This window comes from Staurois parvus, unplaced genomic scaffold (genome assembly GCF_062004578.1).
Source record: "Staurois parvus isolate SC_StPar_1 unplaced genomic scaffold, SC_StPar_1.0 ptg000346l, whole genome shotgun sequence".
Taxonomy (NCBI): Eukaryota; Metazoa; Chordata; class Amphibia; order Anura; family Ranidae; genus Staurois; species Staurois parvus.
In genome coordinates, this window is record NW_028318142.1 from 446,429 (window position 1) to 468,037 (window position 21,609).

Sequence of the window (21,609 nt, forward strand, 5' to 3'; positions counted from 1 at the left end):
GCAAACTGATTTTGGGGTGTCGATAACTTAAAATGCACACCTGCAGCGGTTCATATGAAGGGGTGCGATCATGATGCGGTGCGGAAATTGCATTGCGAATTCTGCATCAGTGTGAACCCGGGCTAAAGCTCTATTCACACTTGTGCGACTTTTGTGATTTTGGACACAAAGTCCCATGGCAAGTCGCAGCCCATGTATTTCAATGGTAGACAGTAAAATATATGTGACTTAAAATCACAGCGACTTTAAAAAGGTCCCTGCACTACTTGAGTGCCACAGACTGCAATGTAAACTTTCAAATGTCGCATCCTAATGTTATCAATGCGACAGTTGTGCCACAGACAAACTCAACAGCTGAAGTCACATCCAAGTTGCACCCATTCAAAGACGCAATGTAAAGCTGCAATGGAAATCGCATGACTTTGGAGTCTCACAAGTGTGAATGGAGCCTTAGGGTTTTTGCTGACAATCATGTGCATTATAAGTGGTTTCGGGGTGTTTGCAGCGCTTCTCCATTTACATGAATGTGAAAAGTTTGGCAGGGTTGCCTCCTGCCAATCGCTGCATGCCAGGTAAACTTTACAAGGGGCATGAAGCATCATGCCCATGGCATGCAAACACCCCCGTCTGCTGGGTACTGCAGCTTAAGAGGGGGCAGGTGGCAAAAACGTGGCTCAAATGGACATTTTTGCTGCCCCCAACTGCAAGTCTAAATAAAGCCTTAAAGAGATGCTAAATTCTTGCTTTTTTTTTTTATTAAATTAAAAACAACAAACACGTCATACCTGCTCTGTGCAATGGTTTTGCAAACAGCAGCCAAGATCCTCCTCTTCTCAGGTCCCCCGCTGGTGCTTCTGGCCCCTCCCTCCTGTCGGGTGTTCCCACAGCAAACAGCTTACTATGGGGGCACCCAAGCAGGTGCGCTCCCAAGCCCCGACTCTGCGTATCCATTCACAAACAGAGCTGCAGCTTGGCCCGCCCTGCCCCCTCCTGATTGGCTCACTGGCTTTGATTGACAGCAGCAGGAGTCAATTACAAGTGAGAGTCTCCAGAGAACCGAGGCTCCCGTAAACATTGCTGGATCAAGGAGGGGGCTCAGGTAAGTGTTGGGAGGGGCGCTGCTAAACAGAAGTTTTTTTACCTTCGTGCATAGAATGCATGAAGGTAAAAAAAACCTTGAGACTTTAGAACCACGTTAAAGTATGCATTGTATGTGAAATGCAGGGCCTGGCCAATAAAGAACCAATCTGGAATCTTTACACCGTGCTCCAGAAATTTTTTTTTTTTTTTTTAATATATATTTTTTAAAATGTTATTTTATAATCCTCACATTTGAACCTAATAGCTGAAGTTTAAATTCACACACTGTACCCAGAGACAGCACAAGGGTATCAATGGCGAACCATACTGTGGGCACAGGAAAGAAGACACAGTGTCTGGATTTGGCACGCTTAATATAACAGATTCATTCTTTACACATACAGAGATATAAATATAAATCAGCAAAAAGATTTCAACATTCGGGGAGTGCCTGAGGAGGAGTGTGATGATTCTACAGAAAGGGCCATTTACAGTTCCAGTAAGCAAGTCCCTGAATACAATGTCTGCAATCCACAATAGTGTGTGCGGTCATATGCTGAGCCAGCAGAAAGGACAGAGGAAGGAGCAGATGAGATAAGTGGTTCATATTGTGAGCGGGGATAATACACAGGATGGGGCATCCCGCGCACCAAGCGTGTCACCTGTTTTCTGATATGAGCTCCTTCCTCCATGTAATCCCAGGAACAACAACACAGACTTGGTACGGGGTGACAGATGACACCAAATGAAAGCTGTGTGTGTCTGGGCCATCCCTACACATCAAAGTACACCGCCAATTGGTATTTATTTATTACAGGCATTTATATAGCGATGACAACTAACTCAGTGCTTTACATACTTTACATTCATATCAATCCCTGCACTTAGGAATTTAACCCCTTCACACCTAAGGGTGCAACAAATCCTAACGCCTAAGCACAATCTTGCACCATTGACATGGGTTAGTAAAACTGTACATATCATCACAACTTCTTTGTACATCCAGGTGGATTATACCGCATTTTTTTTTAGGGCAAATTGGGCTTTCATTTGGTAGTAAATGGTAATGGGTATCTCCTGATTTTTTTTTTTTATTATCCAAGGAAAACTGGCCCAAAAATGTAAAAAAAAAAAAAAAAATGTTTTATTAAATTTAGTTGTGTTTCTTGTTACTACCATAACCTACCATCAAAGAACATCCAAAATAAATTTTCTAGCTCTTGACGATTGCAGCAATACCATATATGTGTATGTTGTTTGTACCCATAGTACAGCCTAGAAACAATAGTGCACATTTTTTTTTTTACCTAAAACACACTGACCACCAATTTTTATTTTCTAAATCCTGACCTTTGACCCTGACCTTGACCCAAACCCTTACCCTGGCACTGAACTAGATCAAACCTTGATCTAGGTATTATTTTCTTTATTTTATTTTTTAAGATTTATCTTTTTTTTTTTTTTTTTTTTACAAACATTTTTTCCCCTCTATGACAGGAGTTAGAGAGATACAATGTATCTCTCTCCTCCATTCATAGAAAAAAAAAAAAAAAAAAACACACAAGGGGCCGGGCTGTACAGTGACTGATCACTGTGACAGCCAATCCTAGGCCATCACTGCAATCATGTGACTTGGAATTGGGAGTCCCAATCATTAGAATCAGGGGCTCTCAGTGACACCGCGGTCTTTGTGCTGGGAGCGCACTGTGCGGCACGCTCCCAGCAGGAAGACAGGTACGCAAATATACAGCCCCATGGAAAAAAAGTCCAATTCTGTGAGGCCGCATATTTGTGTTACATTGGCATCAAGGGGTTAAAATCGAAGGTTCCTTTATCACATTATTATTATTATTATACAGGATTTATACAGCGACAACATTTTGCACAGCGCTTTACATGCATGCACACATACTGGAGCCAGTTTACATAGGAATCAATCTATTGATATGTCTTTGGAATGTTGTAGGAAACTCATGCAAGCAGAAGTAAAACATGCAAACTCCATGCAGACAGTGTCCTAAACAGCATTCGAACCGAGGACCTCAGTGCTGCTAGGCAGACTCGCTAAACAATAAAACACTGTGCTTAGTCATGTACCAAGACTACACTTCACAACATGTTTACAAGATCTGATGTTTAATATGCTGTATGCCAGGAATTCCTGTGACACCATGTCATCATACAATACACGGCACACTCGTCTAAAAAATAATAGGAATCCAATAACAGGAAGATATAGGCTCCCATTAGTGACCTCCTGAAAATCAGTGACACAATCCTTTGAATTCCCAAAGATTGGTGCAGACCGATTTTGCAAAACGATCGCTCACACGTCCTATGCCCTGGTTCCTTTTGAGGTGGTTCACACAGAAGGGAACCACACACATTGCGTTTTGAGCGCAATTCTAAAAAGGATCTTGTGGAAGTTCGGAGCGATGCATTCCAGACTCGCAAGTGATATAGTGCCATGTGGAGATAAGCGTTCACATAGAATTGCGATTGACCGCTGTTTTTGTATTGAAGTCAATGGAAGGCATTTTTGCATTGAAGTCAATGGAAGGCATTTTTGCATTTTAGTCCTCATGAACACTGGACGTTTTTACAGCAGCTGTTTTTGGCTTTTGATGTTTTTTTTCTACAGCCAATAAACCCCCCAGCATGTTATCCTATGTGTCCGTGCACACATAGACTGTAATCAACATTTTTTTGGCTGGAAAAAAACCCCAGGACTAGTGGGTTTCTAGAGGAGTTTTTTAGTTGTAAAAACGCTCTATTGCTGAAAAAAGTGTAAAATGCCGAAACCGGCTTTTTGGATGGTTTTTTGACCCAAAACATTTTTTGATCAGCTTTTCAGAGCCAATCACAACAGTTCATGCAAAATCTGAGGGACAAGCATAAAACATTTTGTTGTAAGAAAACAGGATGAACGATTTTTGTTTAATCAGTGCGGCATTCGTTCCTAATGCGGGCCATAGATGAGATGAAAAATGACCGAAAAATCGTCCGATTTTCGGATCGTTAGTGCGGTAAACGGTCGGCCGTTTTTCGTGATTTTTGACCTTTTAGATCGGTCCAGCTGGAAAATAATCGGCCAAATTTGTCATTCTGCCGATTTTCGCGGCAATGATGGACAAATTTGCCGATCTTTTTCCAATATTTAAAAATGCGCATGAACAGTGACATGAAAGAAGGAAAAGAAGAAAAGGAAAAAAAATAGAATATGAATGAAAAGAAGAAATAGAACATGAAGAAGAAGGAGAAAAAAAAAAAAAAAAAAAGAATATCAGTCCAATATTATATTTGACATTTAAAAGTATAGTAACATTGTATCTATTTGTATCCGAATAGAAACATCTGTATCCGAAATGGATATAAATAGATACAATGTTGCAACTTTTTCTTCTTCTGCATATTCTATTTCTTCTACTTCTTCATATTCTATTTCTTCCTCTTCTTCATATTCTATTTCTTCTTCTGCATATATTCTATATAATTGTCGGCCATAGACGGGACGAAAATCAGCCGACCTTTTTTTTTACCAATAGTGGTAATGTCGGCTGATTGAATGGCCGATTTTTCTTTTTTTAAAAAAAAAAAAAAACTGGCTGGTTTTCTCCCCGTCTATGGCCTGCATAAAGAAAAAAAAATAACAAATCAAGCGACCAAGACTGCGCATGCTCTGAAACAAGAGAATATATTATATAATTGCAGCAAGTTGTAGTCTGTCTTAGGCTGGCCATACACGGCTCAAATTCCGAAAGAATTTTCTTTAAAAAAATCTTTTCTAAGGATTTTCGTTTGAATTTCGCACCATTAGTGGGTCACAGAAATGGATGATTTTCGTGTGACCATTGAATTTTAGGCAGGCCATACATTGTTCGTATTACGAGCGATTTTTTTGTCGGAAAATTGAAAATGTTGTTCGCTCGGTAATCCAATGGTGCCATCAATGATTTCGAAAATCGGCCAACCAAGTCATAAAGTTCACCCCATATAACAGGCGAAACTTCTTTTCGGAAAAACGATCGTACGATTTGACCATCATTGAGTAGGAAATCATGAATTGTTTTTCATGAATTTTCCAACATGACCGATCACTGAAAAGGGGAGGAACCACTAAAATTGGCCGGTGCCATTAACCGACTAACAGAGCGAAAATTGGCCGATTATTCTTAAGTCTGCTTTTCGGACGAAAAATCTGTTGAATTTCGACCCATGTATGGCCGGCCTTAGTGATCACGCATGTTGGAAATTTTATTAAAAACAAACGAATTTCAAATCAATGATGGGAGAATCGTGCTGGAAACAAATGAAAAAAGTGAGCATGAGCTGTGACCTGGAAAGAAAAGAGAATTCTTGGACACGAAAATTATTTTCTGTAGCAACATGGGGGGGATAGGGGGTGGGGGGATGGGGGGGAATTGAAGGCTTGGTTGGCCGAATTTCAAAATCAATGGTGGCACCATCGGATTACAAAATGCACGAAAATTCCAATTTTCTAAAGAAACTTTGTTCGGAGTTCGACCCGTGTATGACCTGTATTACCAGAACGTTTGTAACTAGTAATTTTATTGATTCCAGGTACTTGTATAACACCATCAATTTACACAGCACTTTACATATATATTGTACATTCACATCCGTCCCTATCCCTCAAGGGGCGTACAATCTAAGGTTCCTAACTCACATTCATACATACACATACTAGGGTCAATTTAGACAGGATCCAATTAACCTACCAGCATGTCTTTGGAGTGTGGGAGGAAACCGGAGTATCCAGAGGAAACCCAACCAGGCACAGGGAGAACATAAACTCCAGGCAGGTGGTGCTGTGGTTGGGATTACAACCAACGACCCTAGTACTGCGGAGTGTGGGAGGAAATCAGATTACCTGGAGGAAACCCACACAGACACAGGGAGAACATGCAAACTCCAGGCAGGTGGTGCCGTGGTTGGGATTAGAACCAATGACCCTAGTACTGCGGAGTGTGGGAGGAAACCCGCACAGGGAGAACATGCAAACTCCAGGCAGGTAGTGCCGTGGTTGGGATTTGAACCAACGACCCTAGTACTGCAGAGTGTGGGAGGAAATCGGACTACCTGAAGGAAACCCGCACAGGGAGAATATGCAAACTCCAGGCAGGTAGTGCCGTGGTTGGGATTAGAACCAACGACCCTAGTACTGCGGAGTGTGGGAGGAAATCAGACTACTGGGAGGAAACCCACACAGACACAATGAGAACATGCAAACTCCAGGCAGGTGGTGCCGTGGTTGGGATTAAAACCAACGACCCTAGTACTGCAGTGTGTGGGAGGAAACCCGCACAGGGAGAACATGCAAACTCCAGGCAGGTGATGCCGTGGTTGGGATTTGAAAAAAACGACCCTAGTACTGCAGAGTGTGGGAGGAAATTGGACTACCTGGAGGAAACCCACACAGGGAGGAGAATATGCAAACTCCAGGCAGGTGGTGTTGTGGTTGGGATTAGAACCAACGACCCTAGTACTGCAGAGTGTGGGAGGAAACCCGCACAGGGAGAACATGCAAACTCCAGGCAGGTGGTTCCGTGGTTGGGATAAGAAAAAAATGACCCTAGTACTGCAGAGTGTGGGAGGAAATTGGACTACCTGGAGGAAACCCGCACAGGGAGGAGAATATGCTAACTCCAGGCAGGTGGTGTTGTGGTTGGGATTAGAACCAACGACCCTAGTACTGCAGAGTGTGGGAGGAAACCCGCACAGGGAGAACATGCAAACTCCAGGCAGGTGGTTCCGTGGTTGGGATTAGAACCAACGACCCTAGTACTGCCAGACTGAAGTGCTAACCATTTAGCCACTGAGCTGCATCTATTCATTTATATGAGACTAGCATGCAAAAAAAACCCCAAAACCGTGATGCTCACTCGCCCGACATTCTCATGTGTGTACGCCTCGTGAATTCATTGAACAAGCTGAAGTTAGAAGCTGATTGGCTGCCATGCACAGCTGCACCAGATTCTGAGGGCCCCATGTGTAGTAAATCTCCCCCCATGATGTGTCTTTTTGGACAATTTATAGATTTGCTCATATTGGCACATTCAGGGAAGAATCGTTCGATCAGATCGATATATGTATGCTCACCATAAGTAGATGATCACAGTGCGCACATGGCATTACATTACAGAAGGATTATTTATAAACATCAAAAGGGAACATAAAATCACACAGTGAAAACAATAATATTACTAGAGGTAAACAAACAGGAAAGTGACACCATGAGTAAGTTGGAGACACTGGAAGAAGTGAGGATCCCAGGGAGGGGGGGGAGGGGGTGTGGAATGAAGGGAAGAGACTCGCAGTGACTGATACATTGTATGAGAAGAGGCGACAACACTGACCTGGCCGGCTCTCCCCTCCAGCACGGTGTCGGCGGTCTCCGCTCTCTGTCCTGTAGGGGGAGGAGCTCTGAGCCGGGACATCCGGAAGGGGAAGGAGAGATCTTGTATCTGGATGGGAGAAATCTTCACCCGGACCGAGAGACGGGAGCCCGACACTGCCCTCCGCACACTGCTCCACACCGCCCTCTACTGGGCGCTCTGCCTACACACCCTGCCTGGGGAGGGGAGGATGACCCTCATGTCTGGGCTGGGACCACAGAACATGCAGATCAATGAGATTTCCTTCACTGTCATTACTACAAATACATGTCAGCTCCATGGTTACCATGGCACGCAGGTTTACACCCTTTCACCCCGGTACACTTTTGCTGCACTAAAACAGACCGTATGGCTGGATTCACGCGGCGTAGCATCTTTGAGCGATTTTGTGCGTTTTCAGGCGTTTTTGAGCTTTGGTGGTTTTTTAATTAGCCAATAGAGAAATCATTAGTTGCATCATTTGTTGCTATGTTTCTCAACTTCTTTTCAGCTTTCCCATCAGCTTTTATTTCGTTTTTTTAATTATTATTTATTATACTGTTTCTTTTTAGAGTAGGGTAAAGTATGGTTAATATTTTATGTTTTATCTTCTTATTTAATTTGTTTTGCTAGGTTAGGGTATTAATAATAATAACAACAACAATGGTGATGATAATAATAAATTAATACATAAATGTAAAATAAATGATGATAATAATAAATTAATACATAAATGTAAAATATATGATAATAATAAATTAATACATAAATGTAAAATAAACGATTATTATTATTAATCAGGATTTATATAGCGCCAACAGTTTGCGCAGAGCTTTACAAAATGAAGGTAGACATTACAGGTACAATACAATTTGGTACAAGAGGAAACCGAGGGCCCTGCTCGTTAGAGCTTACAATCTAGGATTAAAATATTCATAAATAAATACAATAAATGAATATGTAATAATTAATAAGCCTTTAAAAAAAAGTATTATTATTACTCAAAATAATAATATAAACACCCTAACACTAAATAAATAAAATGATCATTATTATTAATAATAACTTTTTTTTTTGGTTAGGGGGTTATGTTTAGGGGTTAATTACTATTTATTATTACATATTATAAATTTATTTTATTTATCTATGATGATTTTAATTTACTTGTGTGTTTATTTTATTTAGTTATCATTTATTTATGCATATAATATTACTATTTTTATTAAACATTTTTCATTTGAGCTGAAAATAGCACAAAAACACATGCAAAAATGGAATAAAATGGAAAAACTATGGAATTAAGATGCTCAAAAAAACGAAAATCTGTCCAAATTGACAAAAAAAAAAGCTCCAGAACTTGTGAGCTTCAGGCATTTGCTTCAGGCAACTTGAAGTGGAGATGTGAAGCGTCTCTATTGAGAATAATTGATTTTTTTCTCAAGTGTTTTTGAGCTTCGAGCCTCAAGCTACAAATCACTCGAGCGTGGATCCAGCCTTAAGCAGGCCATAGACCTGGGGACAATCGGCCGTTTTGATTTTTTTTAAAGTTGTAAATCGGTCATTCAGACGGCCAACGTTGACACTAATTAAATAAAAAAGTCGGCGGGTTTTAGTCCTGTCTACGGCCGTCAATTAATAGAGACCTGCTATTATATTTGACAGAAGAAATAGATTATACAGAAGAAGTAGAGAAACAACATTGTATCTATTTGTACTTGAATAGAAACATCTGTATCCCAAATGCATACAAATAGATACAATGTTGCAACTTTTTTTCTTCTCTTCTTCTGCAAAATCTATTTCATCTTCTCCTCTTTTCTTCTATTCTTCTTCTTGATATTCTATTTCTTCTTCTCCTGCAAAATCTATTTCTTCTATTTCTTCTTTTTCTTCATAGTCAAATCGGCCAGAAAAACGGCTGATTTGACCATAAATTACCGAGAAAATCGGCCGATCTAACAAATCGTCCCAGGATTTTCCAGTTTGGACGATTTTCAAAATCTCTTAAAATTAAGAAAAACGACCAACATTTTCCCCCACTAACGGTATGAATATCGGCCGATTTTTTTATCGGCCGATAATTCGGCAAGAAAATCAGAAATCTATGGCCGCCTTTACTCTAGGTTCACACCTCAGCGGGTTTGCAGTCCACGTGTGTGCATGCACACCAGTCTATTCATTTGAATGGGCTGCTGTGCCTGCATTACCTGTAGAAAAAAAGGTGCATGCGCCTTTTTCAAAAGGCAGGTGCAAGGAATTTTCCCTTATAGCTATCACATCCCCCTGACAAAGTGGCACAATGCGTAGGGGAGGGGCTCTGACGTCACCACGCACCCAACGAATTGTGCCTGTAGCACAATGCGTAGGGGAGGGGCTCTGACGTCACCACGCACCCAACGAATAGATGGCGAGTATAGGCTGTGTTGCGGCATACACACAGAGGAGGATCATGTATTTATAAAGTGTGTAACAATTTTATACAGTGTGAGTGCATCAATATACTGGGCACCAAATAAAATGTTTTAAAGGATAAGGCACTATATTCCCTTTCTTTCACATATCCTAAACGGTGGAGAATTAAGGAGAGAATCGGAGGGACGGAGGAGTGATCCTGCAGTGCAAGGAGGGAGAGGTCCCGACAGCCATATCTGTAGACAAGGAGTGGATTACATAGGAGATCCCAGGGGATATCCATCACCCACTAGATCCCAATTGTATAGCAACTGAATACACCAGATTACAATTATGGACACAAAGTAATGTTTGCCTAAATTCAATATTAGGCTCTCATGGAGGTGAGCGCAAATTGGAGCACACAAGAAATTGAGACACCATTTGGATCACATTAATTATTTATGAGACTCACTATTTATTTATCAATTTATGGATTGATTAATTTATTATATTTACATCAAATTTGAGTTTTTTAATTATCCTATATGGCACAGTTGATCACTTTTCAATTAATTGATTAATTTATTATATTCACATCACATTTAAGTTTTGCAATTATGGTATATGGCACAGTTGATTATATTTATTCAGTATAGGATTTAAATCATTTAATAGGAGATCTTTTTGATTTATCATACAGGTACTAATTTTGGAGCGCGACATTTTAGTTTTTAAAGATATGGTTTAATAACACATAATTATGAGGATGTGATTAATGTCAGCAAAACATTATTAATTAACCTCCCTAGTGGTCTGATTATGTCCATATTTCTGTGCTCAAAGCGGTACATTTTTTTGCATGGAAATATGTATTTTTTTTTATTGTAGGCCTGTAATTTTTAGGAATAACTCACTGAAATCTGTCCAAACAAGAGTCTAGTAAACATTCCGGGTATGATGAAATTTGAAACACAAAATCATAAATTATAATTTAATAAATAATCATAAAAAATAATAATATAATAATAATAAATTTAATTCAATAATATAATCAAACCAAAAACACTGAAATTTGAAATAGAGCGCCAAGTTCACACTTCACTGAGCAAAGTCGCAAAATTGTTTTCAGTGTCTGATGAGGAATTTCCCCACGAATCATTATCACTCAATTCTGCAAGTAGTTCTAATTTACTATCGCTGTTCTCTAGCTGGTCTAAACCTGATTTTGACCTAAAGGGACACTTTTTGGACGCCATGGACATTTCTCAGTTTCCAGGCAGAAAGAACAGTAAAAATGCAGGCAGGGCACAGGACAAAGCACTCGGGACAAAGTGTATGTGAAATGGTTTGATACAGTAATGTATTACTATGTGATTTTAGTGTATTTAGTGAATGTCACTTTTTGTCATTTTCAAATTTCCCGCCAGTTCCGTCCCCTGTACGTCCCGACGCTCGCAGGGGATGTCAGATGCCGGTATCGGCCGGAGAACATTGCGGGGGACACTGCAGGAGGGACATCGCGGGAGCGCAGGACAAGGTAAGAGAAGAACAGATCCCGGAGCAACACTGCAAGTTATTCCGAGTGTAGCTCGGGGTTACCGCTTGTGGTTCTGAAACTTTTGTTATGGACTCGCTCACTTACAGACCATTTACCGTGATCTACCAGTGAGCCAAATTAATACAGAATTATGTGCACGTGGAAGAAAGACACTGACACTGTTGCAGTTTGTCAACTTCCTAAAATTCTGTTTTATTGAGGAACTAACAGTATCATTTATAGGGCTTATGATGCAGGCAAAGCATATACATTGATTGGGTGAAAAGTCCACTGGGTTTCTGCGTGTTCTTCCATCTGTGTTGATATCTTCCAATCATTTTCCCCAAAAAGACTCATTCCCTGCTACACTCGGGGATACCGCCAGGGAGGTTAATATAGTAAATCATTCACTGTTTTAGTGGCTCACAAGTATAATTTACATATTTTTTAAGGAAATTTCACTGCAGTTCCTGCACCTTGAAACCCGCTGCGGGTTGAGATGAGTTGGGGTGCCATTATGAATGAATGGCAGCAATGTGCATTGCTACAGAACAGCACAATTTGGCTGCGGGTGGTTGCAGTTAGGGGAACAGCTGCGATCTCCAGTATTAGCAGCCACCGCCCAAGTGCGGTCAGGTGTGAGCCTAGCCTTCCAGAGCAGCAAAATGCAGAAAAATGATTCCCCTTTAAATCCTATGTACTGTTCACAGCAGTGTGCTGCATTTACAATGCGTTTTGAAAAGTCCTGCATGCGGCATCTTTTGGTGCGCTTTCCAAAGGTGCACAAGAATGCACCTTCCATTGTAATTCAATGGAAACACAACAAAAATGCACCCGTGGTGTATTTTTAGTGTTCAAGTCAAATGTCCAAGTGTCACAGGTGCATGCTGGGAGTCAGGAATCCAGAAAATGCATAAAAAAATACATTGAAAATGCAATATGTGTTTTTACTAAATGCATACTGCGGTTTTAAGCGCACTAGTGTGAAAGAGACCTTAGGGTCCATTCACACTGCAAACAGTGCATTGAGCGCAAGTAAATGCTTGTGCATTGATGTGCGTCGGAATGCTACATTATATGCAAATGTACATATTTGCCATCACCCCATGGATCTCCAAATATGGTCCCAAGAGGATCACATCACAGAGGAAAGTGCAATGTTTCGGAGCTGCGGAGGACTCCTTCATCAGGCACATGTACCTGGTTTCTTCATTTCGCACCCCTGGTGGTCGCCCACTCATGGGTTTATTATTACCGTGCCCATAGCATATGGAACACGACCACCATCGGCCATCACATGCCTGACAAAGGGGTCCTGCATGGCTCCGAAATGTTGCACTCTTTCTGTGATGTGATCCTCTTTGCCATTCAAAACCTCTTTGGACCATATTTGGAGATCCATGGTGTGCTGGCGAATATGTACGTTTGGCATGCTACATTAGGCTACATTCACACATGGACTTTGTAGGAACACACCCAGAAAAACACATTTCCGCACACATTCCAGGAACGCGTGAAAATCACGAGTCTCACTTGAGGTGCTATTAATTGTTAATGACGCCCCAAACGTGGCTTGTAAAAGGGGAACTGCAGCTGCGAGCAGCAACCCCATTGAAAGCAATGGCAGTCTGATAGCTCCCACAGCTAATAGAAGTGGCTTGCATGTATTTGCTCAATTACCTGCAAATGATCAGCCCTGGATGCAGACTGTCTCATACTTAAAACTCTTCTTTAAATTCATTTTTGTGTGCCTGGAGTTCAGCCTAAAGCCCAACTCCAGGCAAATAAAAAGTGAAACCTTGCAGTAGAGATATGCCCACACTTCAAGGGTCAATTGTTTGTTTTTTGTCTAGGGGAAGAATAAAAGGAGATTTACTTTCCTGATCCTCCACTGCTCCACACAGCTAGACCGGTCCACATAGCTTCTGCATTACAACGCTCCAGTGGTCTGAGGTTCTGACATCATCAAGACCTGAGCTGGGTCCATAGCTTGCTCAGGAAGTGAGGACACTGAGGAACAGTCCACTGCCAGAGTGTGGGGGAGAGCCCCCTGCCAGGGAGCAGAGGATCAGGTATGTAAAACTGTTTCTCCTCACCATTAGGCCAAAGCTCTTAAACCTTTTAGTGTGGGCACAGCCCCACTTCTAGGGATCATTTTTTTATCTGCCCGGAGTTGGGCTTTAACCACTTCCCATCTGGCCCATGTCTATAAACGGCTGGACGGGAGTGCTGCTGAAAGCGGGTTGACGTTTCTAAATGTCAGCTGCATTCACTGCCTGTGCGCTCCCTGGGAGCGTGCGGCACCACGATCTGGTGCCCGTTGTGTCCAGAGGACCTCTGTGTGAGATCCCGATTCATGTGATCACTTATTGGCCAATCAGTGATCACATGAACAGTAGTAAACAAGATGTCACTTGCTGACATCATCGCTTACTACTAGTGAAATCTGTGAATGATCACCGAGGTCACATGGTACAAGGCTATTCACAACATCCTTGTACCATGTGACAAGCTGTGACCAATCACAGCTCGCACAGTATTTCTCAATGGCTGCGGGAATGCAGCCAGTGAGAAATAGAAATGATTGCTTTTACAGCCTTTATGGGTGTAAAAGCAATCAGTGTAAAAAAAGAAAAAAAATCTTCGTCACCCCCCACAAGTAGTACATTGTCACTATGGTGACACTGTACTGCTAGGGTGACAGTATGTTAAAAAAAAACTCAAAAGCATAAATAATAAAAAAAAATTATTATTTTTGGTTCTAAACTAATTTGGGTTATTTTTTTTTTACTAAAAAGATAGCTGAATACATTTTGGCCAAGATTATTGAAGAAAGATTATTTATTTGCAAAATTTTATAAGAAAAACACTTTTTTTCAAAATGTTTGGACTTTTTTAATTTATATAGAGCAAAAAAATAAAAATCCAAGGGTTGAATAATTACCACCAAAATAAAGTGTTATCTGTCTCAAAAAAAATGCTAAAAAATTCATATGGGTACAGTGTTGCATGACTGCGCAATTGTCATTCAAAGTGTGATAGCACTGAAAGCTGAAAATTGGCCTGGACAGGAAGAGGGTGAAAGTGTCCGGACTTGAAGTGGTTAAACAAGGCCATTATAATTACCATTAACCTTTACTGAAATAATACCAGTTAACCTGCCACGAATATTCTTGTCAGACACTTCCTATTATAGGGTGACAACTTTTGGACCCTGTCTCCCAATTGTGGTCCTGGGTTGTCACCCTGCCACACAGGCTTCTGAAGGAGACTACAAATAGCCATTTCAACACACAGCAACAATCCCAATACCAGCACCAATTTTAAAGAAGCCAATAGTTCAAAAAGTATATATTTTAGGGTGCCTGGTGGGTAGTGATACCTGAGCAAAACATGGAGAGACAGCAATCCACACGGTCAATTTATTAGTCTACATCGTCTCACCTATTACTATCTTAGAGGACTAAAGATCATCAACTCAAATATATACTATATATAAATATATATATATATATATATATATATACTAAAATACATATATATTTTTTCTTTTTAGGATGATTCAGTAAAAATGAACATAAAAGCCAAGTGTATTAGTGACTAAAATGAATAATCCACAACAAGGTATTTTATAGTGTGGACCTTTCAGGAATAAAGATTTATAGAGACGGATGTCATGAATATTTGATCATAAATGCAAACCAAGGAGATAAAATATGATCCCTGAAATAGAATTGAACTGAAGTACTTATTTTTTTGTTAGGCTTTATGGAAGATCTGCATGGGATCATGAGGCGTCCCTGACTTCTTCCTTCTTTGTATTAGCTCCAACCTTGCCCAGCCCTGGAATTCATAATTAATAATTATACAGCATTTAGATTTAGTTGATATCTGGGTTATGTCACATGATTAAGATTTTAATCTCTCTTATTAAATGGGGCAACCAAGGCTATACTTAACCCCTTAACGACCAAGTGACGCAGAGCTACACCCTAATTTGTAGTGAACTCCCACATCGGGCTATAGATCTATTATCCCCATTTTAAGATGTTTGCAATACAGTTGTACTTACTTGCATGTGTATCTGCAGGAGTGTACATGTGCAGTACATGCTGAAGTGTGCTTTGCCTTACATGGACAATGAACAGATTCACTTTAACCACTTGCCCTCCAGAGGATTTACCCCCCTTCCTGACCAGGCCATTTTTTGTGATACAGCGCTGCGTTAATTTAACTGACAATTGTGCGGTCATGTAACGCTGTACATAAATTACATTTATGTCCTTTTATTCCCATAAATAGAGATTTCTTTCGGTGGTATTGATCATCTCTGCGTTTTTTTTTTTTTTGTGCTATAAACAAAAAAAGGCCAACAATTTTGAAAAAAAAAACAAACAATATTTTTTACTTTTTGCTATAAAACATCCAGTAAATTTTTTTTTAAAATGTAATGTTAAGCCAAAATGTATTCTGCTACTTTCCTTGGCAAAAAAAAATCCCAATACATGTAAATTAATTGGTTTACGTGAAAGTTATAGCATCTGCAAATAGCGGTATATATACTGGAATTTTTATTTTAATTTTTTTTATACTAGTAATGGCAGTGATCTGCCACTTATAGCGGGACTACGGCAGGCATTCTGACACTGGGTGGGAACTGACGAACTGCCACTGACATCCCAATGACACTAATACAGTGATCAGTGATCTACAGTGATCTGCCTTCAACTCTCTACTCTCTCCACCCCCACCTCCACCCAGCACCTCACTCACCGCCCTTGAGATTGTCAATCACTTCAAAAACAAGATTGACACAATTCGCAAGGACATTGCCGCAACTCACACGCCCTCTCAACCCGTCCCCTCTCACACAGCTACCCCCTTATCCCCCCTCCCCCTGAACATAACCCGCAGGGACTTCGTCGCTGCTCAAACTCTCTCCAACCCCCTTCACCCTCACTCAGCTACCCCCTCATCACCCCTCTCCCACGGCCCCACCACTGCTCTGACCTCCTCTTCCACCCCACCCTACATTCCTCATACTGAAGCTCCCCCCACACTCCGCACCTTTGACCTTACTACCATCAAGGAAGTCTCCAAGATCCTCTCTGATGCCCGCCTCACCACCTGCCCCCTTGACCCTATCCCTTCACAACTCCTACGACCTTCCTCCTCCTCCATCCTACGCTCCCTCACCCACATCTTCAATCTCTCCCTCTCCTCAGGCACTTTCCCCTCCCCTCTGAAACATGCACACATCACCCCCATACTTAAAAAGCCCTCCCTGGACCCCAATGACCCGAACAACCTCAGACCCATCTCCCTGCTCCCATTTACATCTAAACTCCTCGAGCGCCTAGTCTACACCCGCCTATGCTCTCACCTCAACGACAACAACCTCCTCGATCCCCTACAGTCCGGCTTCCGTCCCCTACACTCCACCGAAACTGCCTTACTCAAACTCTCCAATGACCTGCTAACCGCCAAAGCTAATGGCCACTATTCAGTGCTCCTACTCCTTGACCTCTCTGCGGCCTTCGACACAGTCGACCACCCCCTCCTCCTCAAAAAACTACACTCCCTCGGCCTCAGAGATTCTGCTCTCTCCTGGCTCTCATCCTACCTGTCACAACGCTCCTTCAGCGTTACCTATAATGCTACCACCTCCCCCTCACTCCCCCTCTCTGTTGGGGTCCCTCAAGGCTCTGTCCTCGGGCCCCTTCTCTTCTCCATCTATACCTCCTCCCTTGGCCAACTCATACACTCTCACGGCTTCAACTACCACCTCTATGCCGACGACACACAAATCTATCTCTCAACCCCCCACCTCACCCCCTTGGTCTCAGCCCGAATCACACACCTACTGAGCGACATATCAGACTGGATGTCGCTCCACTTCCTTAAATTGAACCTCTCCAAAACCGAATTTCTTGTCTTCCCCCCAGCCCGGACACCACCCCCCATTGATTTCTCCGTCACATCCAACAACGCTACCATCAAACCCGCCCTGCAGGCCAGAGTACTGGGTGTCATTCTGGACTCCAACCTATCCTTCCAGCCCCAAGTCCAATCTTTAACAAACTCGTGCAGACTCCACCTCCGCAACATCGCCAAAATCCGCACGTTCCTAACCCCAGAAACCACTAAACAGCTCATCCACTCCCTCATCATATCACGACTCGACTACTGCAACTCCCTCCTCACTGGCCTGCCTCGCCGCTGGCTATCCCCGCTTCAGTCCATCCTGAATACGGCTGCCAGACTCATTCACCTTTCCAACCGCTCTGTCTCCGCCACCCCCCTCTGCCAATCCCTCCACTGGCTTCCGATTGCGCAACGGATCAAATTCAAAATCCTAACGCTGACGTACAAAGCTGTCCACCACACTGCCCCAAACTACATCACTGACCTAATATCCAAGTACCGCCCAGCACGCACACTCCGCTCCTCACAAGACCTCCTTCTCTCTAGTTCCCTGGTCTCCTCCTCTCATGCCCGCCTCCAGGACTTCTCCAGGGTGTCACCCATCCTCTGGAACTCCCTGCCCCAACCCATCAGATTATCACCTACTCTCCTCTCCTTTAGGCGCACCCTGAAAACCCATCTCTTCAGGGAAGCCTACCCCACCCCCTGCTAACTTGCCGACCTCCTCCACTCTTCCTACCACTCCATCCCCCACAGCTCTCTCCTCCTGTGCCACCACCCCCTCCCTCCTAGATTGTAAGCTCGTAAGAGCAGGGCCCTCGATCCCCTCATGTTTTGCATTGTATTGGTATTGTTCTGTCACATGTTCTGTCCCCCTTTGTAATGTACAGTGCTGAGCGAACTATTGGCGCTTTATAAATACTGTATAATAATAATAATCAGTGATCGGTGCTAATAAAAAGCACTGACACTGTAGTAATGACACTGGGCAGGAAAGGGTTAACATCTGTGGCAATGAAAGGGTTAACTGTGTGCTGTTTTACTGTGTGAAACTGCTGGCAGAAGAGAGACCTGTATTGTTTACACCCCGAGGTCTCTCCCCTGTCAGTGATACTCGGCAATCGCCGGGTGCCGGCGAGAAATCTCCGTCTGGGACCTGCTGATTGACATCTGTAGCTGCTAATGGCGGCAGTTGTATGAGACTAACTAGGACTAGATATCTCATTGGTGGTATGCATATGGAGGTGTGCTGATGATCAGATCTCATGTATGGTGTAGACACTGGGGAGTGCAGTGTGTGTATTGGAGTGCAGATCTCACTCGTGTCTTGTGTTTGTACAAATATCTCCTGACAGGACAGTATGGATTCATGTTGTGTACAACACTGCCATTCAACACTGCCATTCACCCCAGTCTCTGTTAATTACAAGGGATTTCCTTCCAAAAAATGCTGCTCTCTTTTGTTCCATTACATTCTGTGTAAACTGTAGAATGAAGAACCCAGGAGCTCAGCAGTTTCCACAATACTGCAACATTGACATTTGGCAACAACAGTCATTCTATATTCTGAAGTCTCCTAAATCATCTTATCAACTCTAATGCTTATTTAGGAACAGCTGAACTTCATGACCATCTCTGGGAGTTGTACATATGACATTTCAGACACGATTGCCTGGTTTTTTTTATTTGTTTTAGGTATCTCTTAAAAAGAGGACACATAGTAGAGAATTTAGCAATTTGCCCAGTAAAAGTACATGTACTTTAAGAATGTACATTCTATGTGAATAGGGCACAAAGATGTGCTGACATTTGCCCTACAGTTTGATTATGAAATAATGTATGTTATAGGAGAAAGATGACAGGCTATCTATTGATCTATCTGTATACACCAATGGTTATATTTGTGAAAAAAATGCACAGCAGTTTGCTCAGTGAAAGTGCACAGGGAAGAGCCTAATAACATTCAGTTATTCAAATAGAAATCTGTTTGCATAACTGAACGTTATTAGGCTCTTCCCTGTGCTGGTCGATTGTTTTAATTTAAAACTGAAAATATTGCATCTTGCACTGATGATGCTAAGAATTATAGAAATTTCTATGATACTAAGCTCCATTTAGTGGCTAAATTCAGTATTTTACATTTTAGATCAATGAAAAAATACAAATAGCAAAGGAAATAGCCTAATAACATTCAGTTATTCAAACAGGATGAAAGTACATGCACTTTTACTGGACAAATTGTTATGCAATTTTTTTTTTAGAAATACAACCATTGGGATAGATAGATAGATAGATAGATAGATAGATAGATAGATAGATAGATACAGTAGATAGTGAGTATGCAATTTTGAGGTTTCAACCAGACATAATCAACCTGTCAGCATGACAGCTTCAAATTATATATTTATTGGTGAAGATACAGCTGTATGAGAGCACGCCCTTTGGCCACCTAGTGCTCTAATTAAGTTGATCACAGTTCACATTTTTATAGAGTTTCTTTAGCACAGGCTACACCCATCGTTGCTTATCAGTTTACCAACAGCTGTGATGTATAGTGGACCAAAAGGAACAACAAAAATTAATCAGACACCATTTTAGCTGCTTATTACAAATAGAAAAATGCATTTTATATTAAATGTTATATATATCAACTTATAATTGTGTATAGGTATATATTATTATTATTATTATACAGGATTTATATAGCGCCAACAGTTTGCGCTGCGCTTTACAATATAAGGGAGACAGTACAATTACAATACATAAGGAATAGGAGGGCTCGGCTCCTGGAGCTTACAATCTAAAGGAAGGGGGAGGTGCTACAAAAGGTGATAGCTGCACAGGATGATCTGGCGGAGGTGATTCAAGTACATTTCTTAGGTAGAGGTGGGGTGGGCTTCCCTGAATAAGTGAGTTTTCAAAGATTGCCTAAAGGCAGACAGGGTAGGGGCTGAACAGATGTACTTTGGTAGGGAGTTCCAGAGGATGGGAGAGGCTCTGGAGAAGTCCTGGAGGCAAGTGTAGGAAGAGGTGATGAGGGAGCTAAAGAGGAGGATATCTTGGGAGGAGCGGAGTGGACGATTTGGGCAGTGCCTGCGAATGAGGTTGGTGAAGTAGCTAGGGGCAGTGTTTTGGATGGCTTTGTATGTTGTGATTAGTATTTTGAATTTTATACTTTGGGTTAGTGGAAGCCAGTGAAGGGGTTAGCAGAGAGGTGCAGCGGTCGCTGATCGGATGTAAGGTGTAAGGCTACGTTCACACTAGCTTTGTTAGCAAGCGTTAGACAGGTGTTTGGGAAGCGTTTTTACCATTTTCCAAACGCCTCAGAAAATTCTGCACATTGCAGCACATAGTGCTGTTGAAACGGGAGCGTTATCGACGCATCGTGGCAAAACGGACGCCTCTGGTCAAGTCAGGAGGAGTTGAAGCCTCCTATTCAAGTCTATAGTGCCGCTCCACAAACACCCGTTGATGTTTGCGGTGCAGTTGCGGGGCGTTTGCGGAGCGTTAACACCATTCAAACTTCATTATAGGCATTTGTGGGGCATTTTTGATGCTTGGCAAACGTGTAACGGTAGACCAGTGAGGAGGAAGTTGCAGTAATCGAGGTGGGATATAACCAAGGCATGGATAAGTTGTTTTGTGGTGTCATTGGTCAGGAAGGGGCGGATTTTGGAAATGTTCCGGAGGTTGAGGCGGCAGGATTTAGCCAGTGATTGGATGTGGGGCCCAAAGGAGAGGTCAGAGTCTAGGACTACTCCTAGCACCCTGGCATGAGGGGAAGGACCAATGCTTGTGCTGTTGATCTTAATGGTAAATGCATAATAATAAAAGCCATTACTAGTGTAATGGACCTTACTCCAAGACACTCATGTACTAACATAATTGAACACTTTTATTACTGTTATTTCATTATGATGTAGGAGTTTAGTAAGGATCATATTAAACCCTATACAATAGTTTGTTCGATAGATAATCTGTCATAGCCGACTGACAGGTTGGATTCACCCTCTCCTATAACAATACATCATTTTATAAATAAACTGTAGGGCAAATGTCAGCACATCTAGGCCCCTCAAACTTGCCTGATTTTTAAACATCTGTCTTTTGGTGTGTGACAATGGGGCATAGGCAGTATGTTGGCTCCATTACAAAGTCTGCTTGTGATTGTTGGTGTTCTACTTTGTTTGGAAGCTGCTCCACCTAGTGGTCAGATGTGATTATAACACAAAATCTGGATAGTCATGATAAAAATCACCAGTAAACCTAAAGGTAAAG

General features: G+C 41.9%; 1 protein-coding gene across 1 annotated transcript in view; it reads right to left on the reverse strand.

Moving 5' to 3' along the window:
• The window catches only part of GPR157 (G protein-coupled receptor 157), a 55,166-nt gene extending 47,539 nt beyond the window's left edge, over positions 1 to 7,627 (reverse strand). Inside the window, exon 1 of the mRNA XM_089684324.1 lies at positions 7,458 to 7,627. The gene's annotated coding sequence lies outside the window, so the exon portion shown is untranslated. The remainder of the gene's footprint in view (positions 1 to 7,457) is intronic.
• Between the last annotated feature and the right edge of the window lie 13,982 nt (positions 7,628 to 21,609).